We start from the raw sequence: 5,898 nt of genomic DNA on the forward strand, positions 1-5,898 counted from the left end.
CTAAGGGTCAAAATAAGAATTCATTTGGGTCTCATTTGCACTTGATGAAAAGGTGCTATAACTATGCAAATTTCACAGCCAAAGGAGTTCAGGGGAGTATTCATTTCTATTTTAGTCTTTATAAGAATATTTTGCATTTGAGTCACCCAAGCTTTGTCAGCATTCTGTAAATCCTAGGGCAGTATTTCTCAAAGTCAGAATTACCTGAGAGTGGGTGTAGAGGTGGGGGGTCTTAGTCTGTCGGGCTGCTATAAGAGAACAGCATGGACTGGCTATTCTCTGGAATAGCATGGACTGGAATAGCATAGCTTATCCACAATAGGAATTTATTACTCACTTTATTACGGACTTCTGGAGGCTGGGAAGTGCAAGATAAGGCACAGGCAGAGTCACTGTCTGGTGAGGGCCCACTCTCTGGTTTGTTGATGGCCACCACCATGTGCCTGTTGCACCCCACATGGCAGAAAGAGGGCTAGAGCACTCTCTCAGGTCTCTTTTATAAGGGCTTCATGCTCACAACCTAGTCACCTCCCAAAGGCTACTAACACCATCACATTGGGGGTTAAGATTTCAACATATGCATGTTGGGGAGACAAGCATTCAGTCTATAGAAAGGGGTATTCTGGTAAAACACAGATTTCTGGCCCCCACCACCTATTGAAATAGAAAATCTGAGGAATGGGAACTGGGACAGTGTCTCTTTAACTAGCAACCCAGAGGATTATTGTGAAAACAAATTTTGAGGACCACTGTTCCATGAGATAGAAAAAAGTCACCAGTGTCCAGAGAGAAGGAGGAAGGATCAGTAAAGTGACTAGAGGGCTGGTTTCTGGCCAATCAAATAAAGATCCAGCCCCTCTGGCTTCCAATTTCAACAGGAGGTACCCCTTACTGACACCCTACCCTGTGGCAGGCTAAGTCCTAGGCATGGCATGGGCATGGTTTCATGTACTTTTTGCAGAAATCTGTGAAGTGGCTATTATAATTGCCATTTTACAGATGAGAATTCTGAGGCTCAGATTAAGTAACTATCCCTGGGTCACCTTGATGACCCAAATTCTAATCAAGTTCTGCTTGATCCCAAAGTCAGGCTGGTGTCTGTCTTTGTCACTCCTTCCAGGATGGAGTCTGCTTCATCTCCAGGTGATCACAGGCACTGAGCTGATGGGCTGAGTTGGCCGAGTGTGGGCTGTCCTGGTCCTGTTCTCCAGAGGGTTCTTTCCTGCTTGTTCTTGAATGAGGCATCAAGTGCAGCTGCCAAAGGGGGCAGGTAAATGGTGTTCCAATCCCCCTCCTAAACCACCAGGTGACAGGAAGGGGATCCTAGCAAGTGAAGCTCCCAGGGGTCTCTTGATCGACCTTCCCAATTACTCCCAGGGATTCTTGGGAGCTCTTCTGCCCCTGCACTTGGCTCGGAAGCTTCTGGTTTTGCCTCAAACTGGTAGGAACCAAAACCTTCAGGAAAGGCTGAAATCAGCAGATGTCTGCACTAATCCATACAAGGAGGCCCTGAGGGAAGCAGCTCAACTGCTGTTCTTATCACAAATGTTTAAAAAATGAATAACATGAATGGGCAAGTGTGCGAGCGCTTGACATCTGGATGATCTTGCATCATCTGAGCTGCCTTTTCTTTTTTTCTGATACGTTGCTTTACATGCCTGGTCACCGTTCTTTCGTTGACACTGCTGTTTTGGATCAGCCAGCTAATGCCACAGGAAGATAGAGACTGGCTGAAGTAGGGGCGGGCATTAGGGATTCTCAGATCACGCTGATCACCTGGGGAGTGCAGACAGGTAGGATAAGGCTGCTGACCCGCAAGAAAATGTCTGATGCTCCCCCACATCTTCAGTGTTCTCCATTGGTCCTTTCAAACAGCTGCTGGACTCCAACCTGCCTCTTTTAATTTTATAGCCCTGTCTCCGTAGGCATTTGTCATGTATGTGAGGATGCCTGGCTGGCTTTAGAAGGCACAGGCTTGAGTTCAAATCTCAGGGCAATCTCTGACTACCTGAGTCTCCTTAGGCATGTTAAATAACTTCTCTGAGCCTCAGTACACTCAGTGAAATAGAGACAATGATAGTATATTGAACTTTTAGAATGGCTGGAGGAAAAAAATATATTAACAAGCTGACATCAGCAACTTATAAAAAGGAAAACACATCATGTCCAAACTCAGTTTATTCCAGGATGCTAGTGTGTTACTATAAATGTCACTTGAATTTCAGAAGATCAATGTAATGTGCCATCTTGCCAGATCAAAGGAAAAAAAGTCATATGGTCATTTCAATATATGCAGAAGGAAAGCATTTGCTAAAATTCAGTATCTATTCATTATTAAAATCTCAGAAACTAGGAAAAAGGGGACACAGAGTAATCTAATAAAGAGAAGCTATTATACAATAAAACCTCTACTAACCAGCATGTTAGTAGAAACTGTAAAAATGTTCCTTTTGAGATTGTGAACAGAACAGAGATGCTCACTGTCACAACCATTCAACAATCTAGGGACCTCGCATGGGTAAGGCAAGAAAACAAAAGAAAGGTATAAGGATCAGAAGGGAAGAAACAGAATTGTCGTTACCCATGGATTATATTATTACCTACATAGAAAATCCATAGGAAGCCTCAGATAGTTTTTAGAATTTAAGAAAGTTTCACAAGATTGCTGGATAAAGTCAATACAGAAAAATGAATTACATTTCTATATACAAACCACAGACGCAGTGGCTCATGCCTGTAATCCTAGCACTCTGGGAGGCCGAGGCGGGTGGATCACTCAAGGTCAGGAGTTCAAAACCAGCCTGAGCAAGAGTGAGGTCCCGTCTCTACTAAAAATAGAAAGAAAATTAATTGGCTAACTAAAAATATATAGAAAAAAATTAGCCGGGCATGATGGCACATGCCTGTAGTCCCAGCTACTTGGGAGACTGAGGCAGGAGGATTGCTTGAGCCCAGGAGTTTGAGGTTGCTGTGAGCTAGGCTGATGCCACGGCACTCTAGCCAGGGCAACAGAGTGAGACTCTGTCTCAAAAAAAAAAAAAAATGAAATATTAATATATATGGATAACATCTTCACTAATGTTAAAAAATATCAAAAGCCTAGGGGAAAAATCTAACAAAAGATGTGCAAGACCTTTGGTACAAAACATTATAAAATATTTGTGAGAGAGATTAAAGAAGACCTGTATTAAAAGAGAGAAAGTCTATGTTGTTGGGTTGAAACACTCACTGTTTTAAATGTCAATTCTTCCTCAATGGAGCTATGGACTCAATAATAAGTCCCAACGGGTTTCTAAAGAACGTATGTACTTTTACAGTTCATATGGAATTGCCAAGATTCAAGACTAGCCAAGCCCTTCTTGAAGAAGAAACACAGGGTTGGAGGACTTGTTCTACCAGGTATGGAGTCTTACTATTAAACTGTGGTGATTAAGACGGCCATTCATTCAAGGAGATGGAGGTACACGTCATTAGCATTTCCAATATCTGGGTATCCCCCACTTCCAGGCACACGGCAGACAGCACCAACCCTTTGCAGGTGGGTGGAGCTCTCTGACTGGTTCTGGCAAATGGGCTGTAAGAGGAAGGGAGTGATGGGTGACGTTTGCATGCTGAGTCAACGCAAACCTCACCGACCATTTCCAGTCTCTCTTCTCCGGATGCAGTGTGCTCACAATGGTGCAGACACTTCGCAACTCAACAACAGTTCCCCCTGTCACACCTCCTGCATCAGCAGTGACCTGCCAATGAAAAGGAAATGACTTTAGAGTTTTAATCCATGGTATGTCGGGGTTGTTTGTTACCCAAAACAAAGGATAGCCTATCAGACCCTGTCCAACATACAGACAGATCACTGGGCCACCAGTGCCCAGAAGAGATCCACTCATGTGGGGACGATTGATTTTCCAACAAAAAGTGAAATTGCAGAATAATGGGGAAAAGGATGGTCTTGGAAATCCGTCTGAGGGGAAAAAATAGAACTTGTCCCTACTGCACATCACACACAGAAATCAATCTACTTGGATTATTAGCCTTATCTGAAAGGCAAAACGGTATAAATCTTTTAGAAGAAAATATGAAAGAATTCTTCATGACTCAGGAAAGGATTTCTTAAATAACGAACAAAAATTATTAACTGTAAGTTTTGCACAGTGGCAGTATCATAGCCAATGAAGTTTAGCCGAGGCGCGATTATTGCTAATTGAAAACGTTTCCCAATACCCTGCCATGACGACTTGCAATATAGTCGGCATTGGCGACTTTTGGCAGTCCCTATGGCGACTGAATAATATGTGTTTTTTTTAAAAAAAAAAGCATTTTTCTTATTAAAAATAAAATATTATAAAGATAATAAATTTTTTTAAAAAAGGAAAAATAGGTAAATTGTATTCTATCAAATTTCATATGAAAAATAAAAGGCTTTTTTAAAAAGGGAAATATAGCCTGGGCAACATAGTGAGACACATCCCTACAAAAAATTCACCAGACATTGGTGGCATGCCTGTAGTCCCAGCTACCCTGGAGGCTGAGGCAGGAGGATGGTTTGAGCCCAGGAGTTTGAGGCCACAGTGAGCTATGATCAAGCCACTGCACTCCAGCCGGGGCAACAGAGCAAGACTGTGTCTCTAAAAAAAAAAAAAACCAAATGATAAAAAACTTTAAAAAATAAATAGCAAGGGAATACTTAAATTTTAATAGTAGTTATCTCTGGGTGACTAAATTACAGGCTGAATTTATTAATATTTACTTAATTTTGCTTATCTCTTTTTTCAAATATTCTATGATGGATATGGATCTCTTTTGTAATTAAAAAAAGAAGAAATAAGAAGGTATTAGTTTTTGTTTGTGATATAATCAAGAAGAGGCAACCCAGCAACACGGATGGACCTGGAGGCCATTATCTTAAGTGAAGTAACTCAGATAAAAGCTGCATGTTCAGGGCCAGGCGCGGTGGCTCAGGCCTGCAATCCTAGCACTCTGGGAGGCCGAGGCAGGCAGATTGCCTGAGGTTTGAAGTTGGAAACCAGCCTGAGTAAGACCTCATCTCTACTAAAAATATAAAGAAATGAATTGACCAACTAAAAATATATATAGAAAAAATTAGCCAGGCATGGTGGCACATGCCTGTAGTCCCAGCTACTCGGGAGGCTGAGGCAGGAGGATTGCTTGAGCCCAGGAGATTGAGGTTGCTGTGAGCTAGGCTGATGCCAGGGCATTCACTCAAGCCTGGGCAACAAAGCGAGACTCTGTCTCACAAAAAAAAAAAAAAAAAAAATAGAGGTATGTTCTCACTTATAAGCAGAAGTTAAGCTATGGCTACGCAAGGACGCAGAGAGTGGACATTGGAGACTCAAAGAGGCCAAGAGTGGAGGGAGGGAGGGATGAAAAATTACGTATTGGGTACAACAGGCACTATCCAGGTGATGGGTACACTAAAACCGAGACTTCACCACTCTACTCTTAAACTGGACAAAGTCAGTACAGAAAATTGAATTAAATTTCTATTTACCAACCACATATTTATAAAATTAAATAAATAAATACATAGACTATGGATAACATTTACACTGGCATTTAAAAAATATCAAAAATCTAGGGGAAAAAATCTAACAAAAGATGCACAAGACCTTTGTGTAAAACATTATAAAATATTCTTAAGAGATATTAAAGAAGACCCCTATGTTTGGAAAACATGTAACGGAATTCCACTTGTACCCCCTAAAGCTATTGAAAAAAATTTTTTTAAAGACAAAAAAAGGCACATAAAAAAGAAAGGAAAAAAGAAAGGGGAAGAGAGGAGGGGGGAGAGAAGGGCAGGTAGAAAGAGAGGAAGGAAGAGAGGGGAAAAGGGACAGAGAGAGAAGAAACAAAAGAAAGAAAAAAAACCAGGAGAGGGGA

At 41.6% G+C, this 5,898-nt stretch overlaps 1 non-coding gene across 1 annotated transcript; it reads left to right on the forward strand.

Annotated features, from left to right (window-relative positions):
• Window positions 1-4,140: 4,140 nt before the first annotated feature.
• On the forward strand, window positions 4,141-4,281 carry LOC142870700 (U4 spliceosomal RNA). The gene has a single exon (XR_012919049.1). It is a non-coding gene; the product is annotated as a U4 spliceosomal RNA (small nuclear RNA).
• Window positions 4,282-5,898: the final 1,617 nt, after the last annotated feature.

Source organism: Microcebus murinus, chromosome 4 (assembly GCF_040939455.1).
Source record: "Microcebus murinus isolate Inina chromosome 4, M.murinus_Inina_mat1.0, whole genome shotgun sequence".
Lineage (NCBI taxonomy): Eukaryota > Metazoa > Chordata > Mammalia > Primates > Cheirogaleidae > Microcebus > Microcebus murinus.